General features: G+C 32.5%; 1 long non-coding RNA gene across 1 annotated transcript; it reads right to left on the bottom strand.

The window, feature by feature from the left end:
- Nucleotides 1-4194: 4194 nt before the first annotated feature.
- Nucleotides 4195-6368, bottom strand: LOC128221856 (uncharacterized). Its single transcript, XR_008259006.1, has 3 exons — nucleotides 6256-6368; nucleotides 5808-5931; nucleotides 4195-4215 (listed from the first exon to the last, which is right to left on the bottom strand). It is a non-coding gene; the product is annotated as an uncharacterized LOC128221856 (long non-coding RNA).
- Nucleotides 6369-7014: the final 646 nt, after the last annotated feature.

Raw genomic sequence — 7014 nt, 5'->3', positions numbered from 1 at the left:
GACCTCGAGGGAGCCATAAGGTTTTGTGCATGATTTGTGTACTTGGGACCGAGGATATTGCTCGACTCCTCGACATAATTAGGTTTCGATGCAGCGTAGGTTTATCTTATATGAAAATAGAAGGAAAAAGTTCGGGACCAAGCTCCGACCTCGAGGGAACGCCGGTTCTCGAACGACCGTTTGTTCGAACGATCGCAGTTTTACTGTATATGATAATAACGTTTTCAAGCTATTATGACGACATTTATACGTTGTATAAAATAATTGTTATTATAATTAAAACTTAATTAAGAACTAGGTATGTGTAGATTCCAATTATTTTGGGCTTTATGATTGTCGGGTTTAGTCCTTTATCGACTGAAAAGAAATTTGCCGAAATAAATCTAGAATTTTAAAATGATAACCGTATTTAAAATCAATATAAGCACATGCATAACAAACATAGATTTTGAACTGCCTCCGTAATAATGCATTTATAGAAATTATAAATTACTTTTAACAACATTTGTAACGTGTAATGGCTGAAAATGCACAAAAAGTATATGAAACAGTGAATTATTTGAATCTAGAAAAAAATATTAAATCTAGAATGCTTAGACCAAGTTGAGATTGATATCTTATATCAACACAGTGCATAGACTCTTTACACTATATGGATATGCACGATACACCGTGACAGTACATACACTGGTGTTATATTCTATACCAGTATATACTGTGCACGGTATATATTCTATTCATTCTCAGAGGTGTTGAAGCAGTGCTTCAACACCCCTGTTCTCTATACAATGTATACAGCCAGAGATTTTGAAGATTTACTTCAACTCCTCTGTTATAGTCTATATACATTGTGGAAGCGTGCACTATACTCTAATCATTGTCAAGAGTTGTTGAAGCAGTGCTTCATCACCCCTGTTCTCTATACAATGTATACAGCCAGAGATTTTGAAGATTTACTTCAACTCCTCTGTTATAGTCTATATACATTGTGGAAGCGTGCACTATACTCTATTCATTGTCAAGAGGTGTTGAAGCAGTGCTTCAACACCCCTGTTCTCTATACAATGTATACAGCCAGAGATTATGAAGATTTACTTCAACTCCTCTGTTATAGTCTATATACATTGTGGTAGCGTGCGCTATACTCTATTTATTCTCAGAGGTGTTGAAGCAGTGCTTCAACACCTCTGTTCTCTATGCAATGTAGATTTTGAAACTTTACTTCAACTCCTCTGTTATAGTCTATATAGATTGTGGTAGCGTGGACTATTCTCTATCTGTAGATTTGAACCCCTGTTATAGTCTATATACATGGTGGTGACGTGCACTATTCTCTATTTGAATAGAGAGGTGTTGAAGCAGAGTTTCAACACCTCATCACCTCTATTTATTCTTTGTCCAGTGAAAATAAAAAATGGGAGAAAAATGCTTAGATTTTTTTTTTGTTGGTTGTGTGTTATATCAGACACCACATTTAATATACTATAAGTATAATACAATCACATTGTACAAAATATAATTTTTGGGCAAAATGTTTTAAAAGTTAAATGAAAATGAGAATTTCTGGACTTAGCATCAACTCTGCCAAATTTTGCAATAAAATTACCAAAATAACTTTTTTAAAACAGATATTATATAACATTATAAGATACTTGAAATATACAAACTATGTATTTTGTAAAATATGATTTTTAGGCAAATTTGTTAGAAAAAAAAATGAAAATTTCTGCATTTTGCCAATTACTTTGTCAAATTTTGCAATAAAATTACCAGAATTACTGTTTTTAAATATATTTTATGTTACAGTATAATAGACCTTAAGTAAAGAAACTACATACTTCTGTGAAATGTGCTTTTGGGGCACAATGTTTGACAAATGAAATGAAATTTTTTGAAATTTGGTCACCTAGGCATCAATGAATTTTAAGTTTTTATATTGCAGATATTAACCAGTCGCGCAAAATGCACAATTGCAAACAACATGCAAAAGCACTTTGTAACCAATATAATGAGACAGGCGCTTTGGTTTGCCAAGCCTTGCCTTGCAAACATCTACATAAGCCTAAAAATGTCTGTCTGAGATACCAGGCGTGAAGCTGCATATAACACTAGTATGCGGATGAATCCACATGATTCTGATAAAAACATAAAAAAAATCAGCCAAAGTTGCAGTATGCGTACTTGCCTACATGATCCTTTAAATGTCATTTTTATTTTCCAGTACAAAATAAAGCACCCCAGAACGCCCAGAATGCACCATGTTTTTCAAAATATTTTGAGGGGGCATGCCCCGAGACCCACCTAGCAATTATGAATCCACATATAAAGGGCTAGCTAAGCCCCTTACTTCTGTATGCAAAACAAGACTACATGCTCATCTTTTCTTTATCTATTCTGCCTGTTAATTTGCTTGTAAGCTTATGTTAGTCAACAATATAATAACATTAGCTGGGCCAAAATACAACAGTCTCTTCTTATGTTGAGAAAAATTCGAAAAATTCCGTTGCTGTTTAATTTCTGTGAATGTTTATTATTCTTTTGCAAAGAGGTATGCAATTATGATTGCTGGGTTTATATGAAAATACGATATCAGGAATGGTCTGAAACAGCCCTAAAACACACAAAAGCCTTAAATGAAACAAACATATTATATATTAAAGAGAATTGGAGTACTGTCTATAAAACATACACCTTAAAACACAATCTATGAACAGTTTTTGCCAATGTCTCTTATAAAAAAAGCTACAACAAAAATATCGCTGAAAGTGATGGTACTTCCCATATGCCCGTTTTCTTTGAAAAAGCAGAACTTGTAATTCAATGTGCTAGTAGAAGGTAAATTGTTGTTGCATTATTATACACAGTTGGAAATACCATTTTTAATAATTGTTTTCATTGTTAATGCTGCACTCTCACAGATATATGAATTTTTATTATTTTTAACTTGGAATGAAAATCTTGTGCACATGTCTGATAACAGTTATATGAGACTGCATACAAAATCACAGTTTTTCCTATTACCATTTAAAACTCTATGTTTAATGGTTAGTAATGCTTGAGAAGAAATGAAAATTTTGGCAGTTTTTCAGACAATTGAATTCTGTTTCATTGAGAGTTATCTTAAATGACTGGATTGAAGGCATTCATGCAAAAGTCAGACTATTTTAATTATTTTTTTCAAAGCAAATGTGAAAACTCTTAATCAGTGACAGTGCAGCTTTAACATCCTTTTAGATTTAATCACTATGATTTCAAAATTATCAGACAAACATGATACTAGATGTATACTGTCTTGTTTGGAATTCTTGCCCTTATTCAGTATTGGTTCAATCATAGCAGTATTTATTTGAACTGCCTCTAGGTTAAAGTGTGATAAAATTCATAAGATGTCAAATACATAATTATATAAGATTCACAATTCTTTGAAGGAATGAACTCCTGCTTACATGTCATATGACAAATTATGGACAAATACAGAACCTAATCCTAATAGTTTTTCTCCAGAATTATCAAAGGGGTCACTCTTAACAAAGATCTAGTATAAACTTAATAATAATTTCTTTAGTTTAACAATGTTATAAAATCTTGAAAGGCCATAGGCAAGTAGTTCTGACGTTCATACCCTTCAAAACCTTTGACAAGAGGCATGTCTATCAAATATAATTATGAATTACTGGTGTAAATGGGTAGTGGGTAATGCACATGTCAATTGTAACCACCACCACCCCCGTCTGGGGTATACTGGGTGTGAATGCGGTGGTTTTGTCTTACCTATGGTATGTTGGATGCGGGGGAATTTGGCAGGGATTTTAGTTCAGGATCAGTTCAGGGAATTTAACCTGGAGTAGGCTGGACCAAAAGTCAAAAGTCCCCGGACCTGGGGGCGGGATGTGGTTACAATTGACTGGTGCATTATGCTATTCATTTTGTTGCCCACTCTTTTGTTTTTCTTTGATAATCCATTGCACACAACTATAGATCAGGATCTCAAATACTATATATGTTGAAAATTGACAACTTTTGACATCAATGTTTTAGTTATAGTTATGAATAATGAGCGTTCATTCATTGCTATTTTATCAAATCACAATCATAAGTGTTAGCAAAGCACATCACTTTGTGCAGTAATGTTTAATGCTGTGGCTCCTCTTATCAACCAAGCACTTGGGCTGTTGGTGGATAACCATTTCCCTTGTTTCCTCCCTGTCTGGTCACCTGTTTGAAAATTAAAACATTGATAATATATAATAATGACAAAACTTGAAAGTATCCAGAATTGTACACTATGTTTATACATTTGCTGAATTAAATGAATAAGCTAAGGAAATGTACATTCAAAACAAAAGGGCCAGCATGGCCCTTAATTGATCACCTGATTAAAATGACCATGAACAAGTCAGTCAGGTAACAACTGGTTATGAAAGGTGTTGCTATTTGCTTAGCAGGTTAGTGGTTGCTGTGTAATTTGATGGTTGATAAGGACTCCTCAAAGAAGGCTGCTCTTTGTTAACAGAAATGAGAAGTATGGTAAGCTGGTTGTTCCCATGGTCAATGGATGTTACGGTAATGAACCAGAATGTTGCTATGAAGTAAATGATTACTAAGGAGGTAATTGGTTGCTATGGATGTTGGCTGTTGCTCAGGAAAAAAGTGGTTGCTTAATAAGGCATTGGTGCTTATAAAGGTAGTTAATGGATGCGTTGGAAGGAATTGGATGCTAAGGAAGTCATTGGTTGAATGGGAATTCATTTGTTGCTATGGATGAAGGTAGTTGCTAAGGCAATCATTGGTTGATAAAGAAGCCAAGGATTGTTTAGGAAGTCATTATTTTTTATGGAAGTCATTGGCTGCTGTAAATGAAATATTTGATAAGGATGTCCTTGGTTGCTTATAAAGTGGTTGTTAAGGAAGACATTGTGAGTTTGGATTGTAGTCACTAAGTCAGACAAGTGGGTTCCTTAAGGGTACTACGAGGTTTACGATTTCCTCAACAAGGCAAAACCTTGCTTAACATCCTGCCAAAAGGTGATTATTATATTGTTGTAACAACTTGTTTCATAATCTTTGAAACTAAATACCTTTTAGTTTAGACATCAGTTTCTAAGGAATTCATACATTACTGCAGAAGTCATTGCCTGATTTGAATGTGTATCAATTTTTGTTCTAGAAGTCTATCAGTAACAGGGGAACTCTGGTTGGGACAACTTTGACCCCAAGGACGAAACTTGAACAACATTCATAAAAAAACACTTAACAACAATCAGTGATTTTTTTATGAATTCTTTTTACTGCCTGTACAATGTACCTCGCAAATTCGGTAAAAAGTCAACTTTGGGAAAAATACAAAATCAGGCCAAAATTGCTTATATAATGGCAAATATACATTTTTTTAACTTTTTTATGCATACCTTATGCTGTGAAAGAGTAAGACTTGTCAAGATTTTGTTTATATTTCAAGAAATTCATTGCTATTTTAATCCGGAATGTAATGTAATTTTTTCTAATTTTGGGGAAAATGGAGTTATTCACAATAAAAAAATCACTGACAATGAACTACAAACTCCAACATATAAACACCACATACACAAAAACAAATTGATTACATATATAAATTACTGAATATTCACATTGTCTTATGATATTATTGATGAATATTATAATGTTATTTTTAGATACCAGTTACGGGTAGTAGTAATGAAGAATACCAGAAAAAGATTACAAAATCAAAGTGGAAATTGGAACTATTAGAGAATCACTTTATTTGTGGGTAGGTCACTTAAATATTCATTGAGGTGAAAAGAAATTACCATATGATGTATTGCATATGTTTAACCGCTGTTGCACAATCATCATTTCCAAGTGACTGTCTTCATGTCCAGTACTAGCTTACAAAATCCCTTTCTAGATAGTCAAAGACTTCATCTGATGCATCTTAAAAAGGAAGAATACAACACAATCATGAACACAATAAATGCAAATAATGTTGGGTATGCTTTAAACATGATTCAAATGCAAAACATCTTGGCAATTATTTCTAGAGCAATCTAAATGTCCTACATGAGATTTATTCTCTTATGAAAAAGTGATGTTTATGTACAAGCCAAATATACTAGAAATGTGTCAAGTGGACATTAAGTCTTGTGGTGCTTGGTGAATTACATATACTGTGAATGAACATAATTAACAAAAACAGGGATTTCTTATAATATGACAAAGTTTTTTTTACTAAGTTTGGTAAAGATTATTGAGCCATACAATGTTTTTATCTGGACTGCATCGTCTTTTATTCTGGGCAGCATAATATGGAAATCCAGGCCATGTATACATCTGGGTTTTATCTGTAATGGACCACATTTTCCAAAATGTATGTAGGCAAATGAGTTACATGGAAATAAAAACTATACATAATAATAAGTGATTTGTATACATGTGTTTACCTTGGTATTATATACTCATAGATATATTATATGACATAATATTGGGTTAAAACAAAAAAAATGAAATAATATATAATTAGGTTAATGATAAATCAAGCAAATTTAAACTAACACAAACAATTATATGTATATATTTACATTATTTCACAGTAAAATATAATAGAAATTTATAAATATTGGCATAATGCTTAAATCAGGTATCTATTTCAAGGCAGTTGTCATTAAATCATAAAATTTAAAGCTGCACTCTCACAGATATACCATTTTTACAACTTTTTAATTTTTTGTCTTGGAAAGAGCAAATTTTTGCATAAATATCTGCAAACCAATGATATATGATTGCTGCCAAAAAATCAGATCGTAGATTTCCATAATTCCGTTCGAAAATTAATGTTTTATGGCTTAAACCGTTACTAATGGTTTAAGAAAAATGCATAAAATATTACTTTTTAAACTTAAATATAAAAATCTGCTATCTAATTTTTTGTCAGCTGTCTTAAATAACTGGTTTCCATGGATTTTCGCAAAAATTGCCTCATTCCAAGACAAAAAAATTGTCAAAACGTTCAATCTGTGA

Source organism: Mya arenaria, chromosome 16 (assembly GCF_026914265.1).
Source record: "Mya arenaria isolate MELC-2E11 chromosome 16, ASM2691426v1".
Classification (NCBI taxonomy): domain Eukaryota; kingdom Metazoa; phylum Mollusca; class Bivalvia; order Myida; family Myidae; genus Mya; species Mya arenaria.
This window is presented reverse-complemented; position numbering and strand designations above follow the sequence as displayed.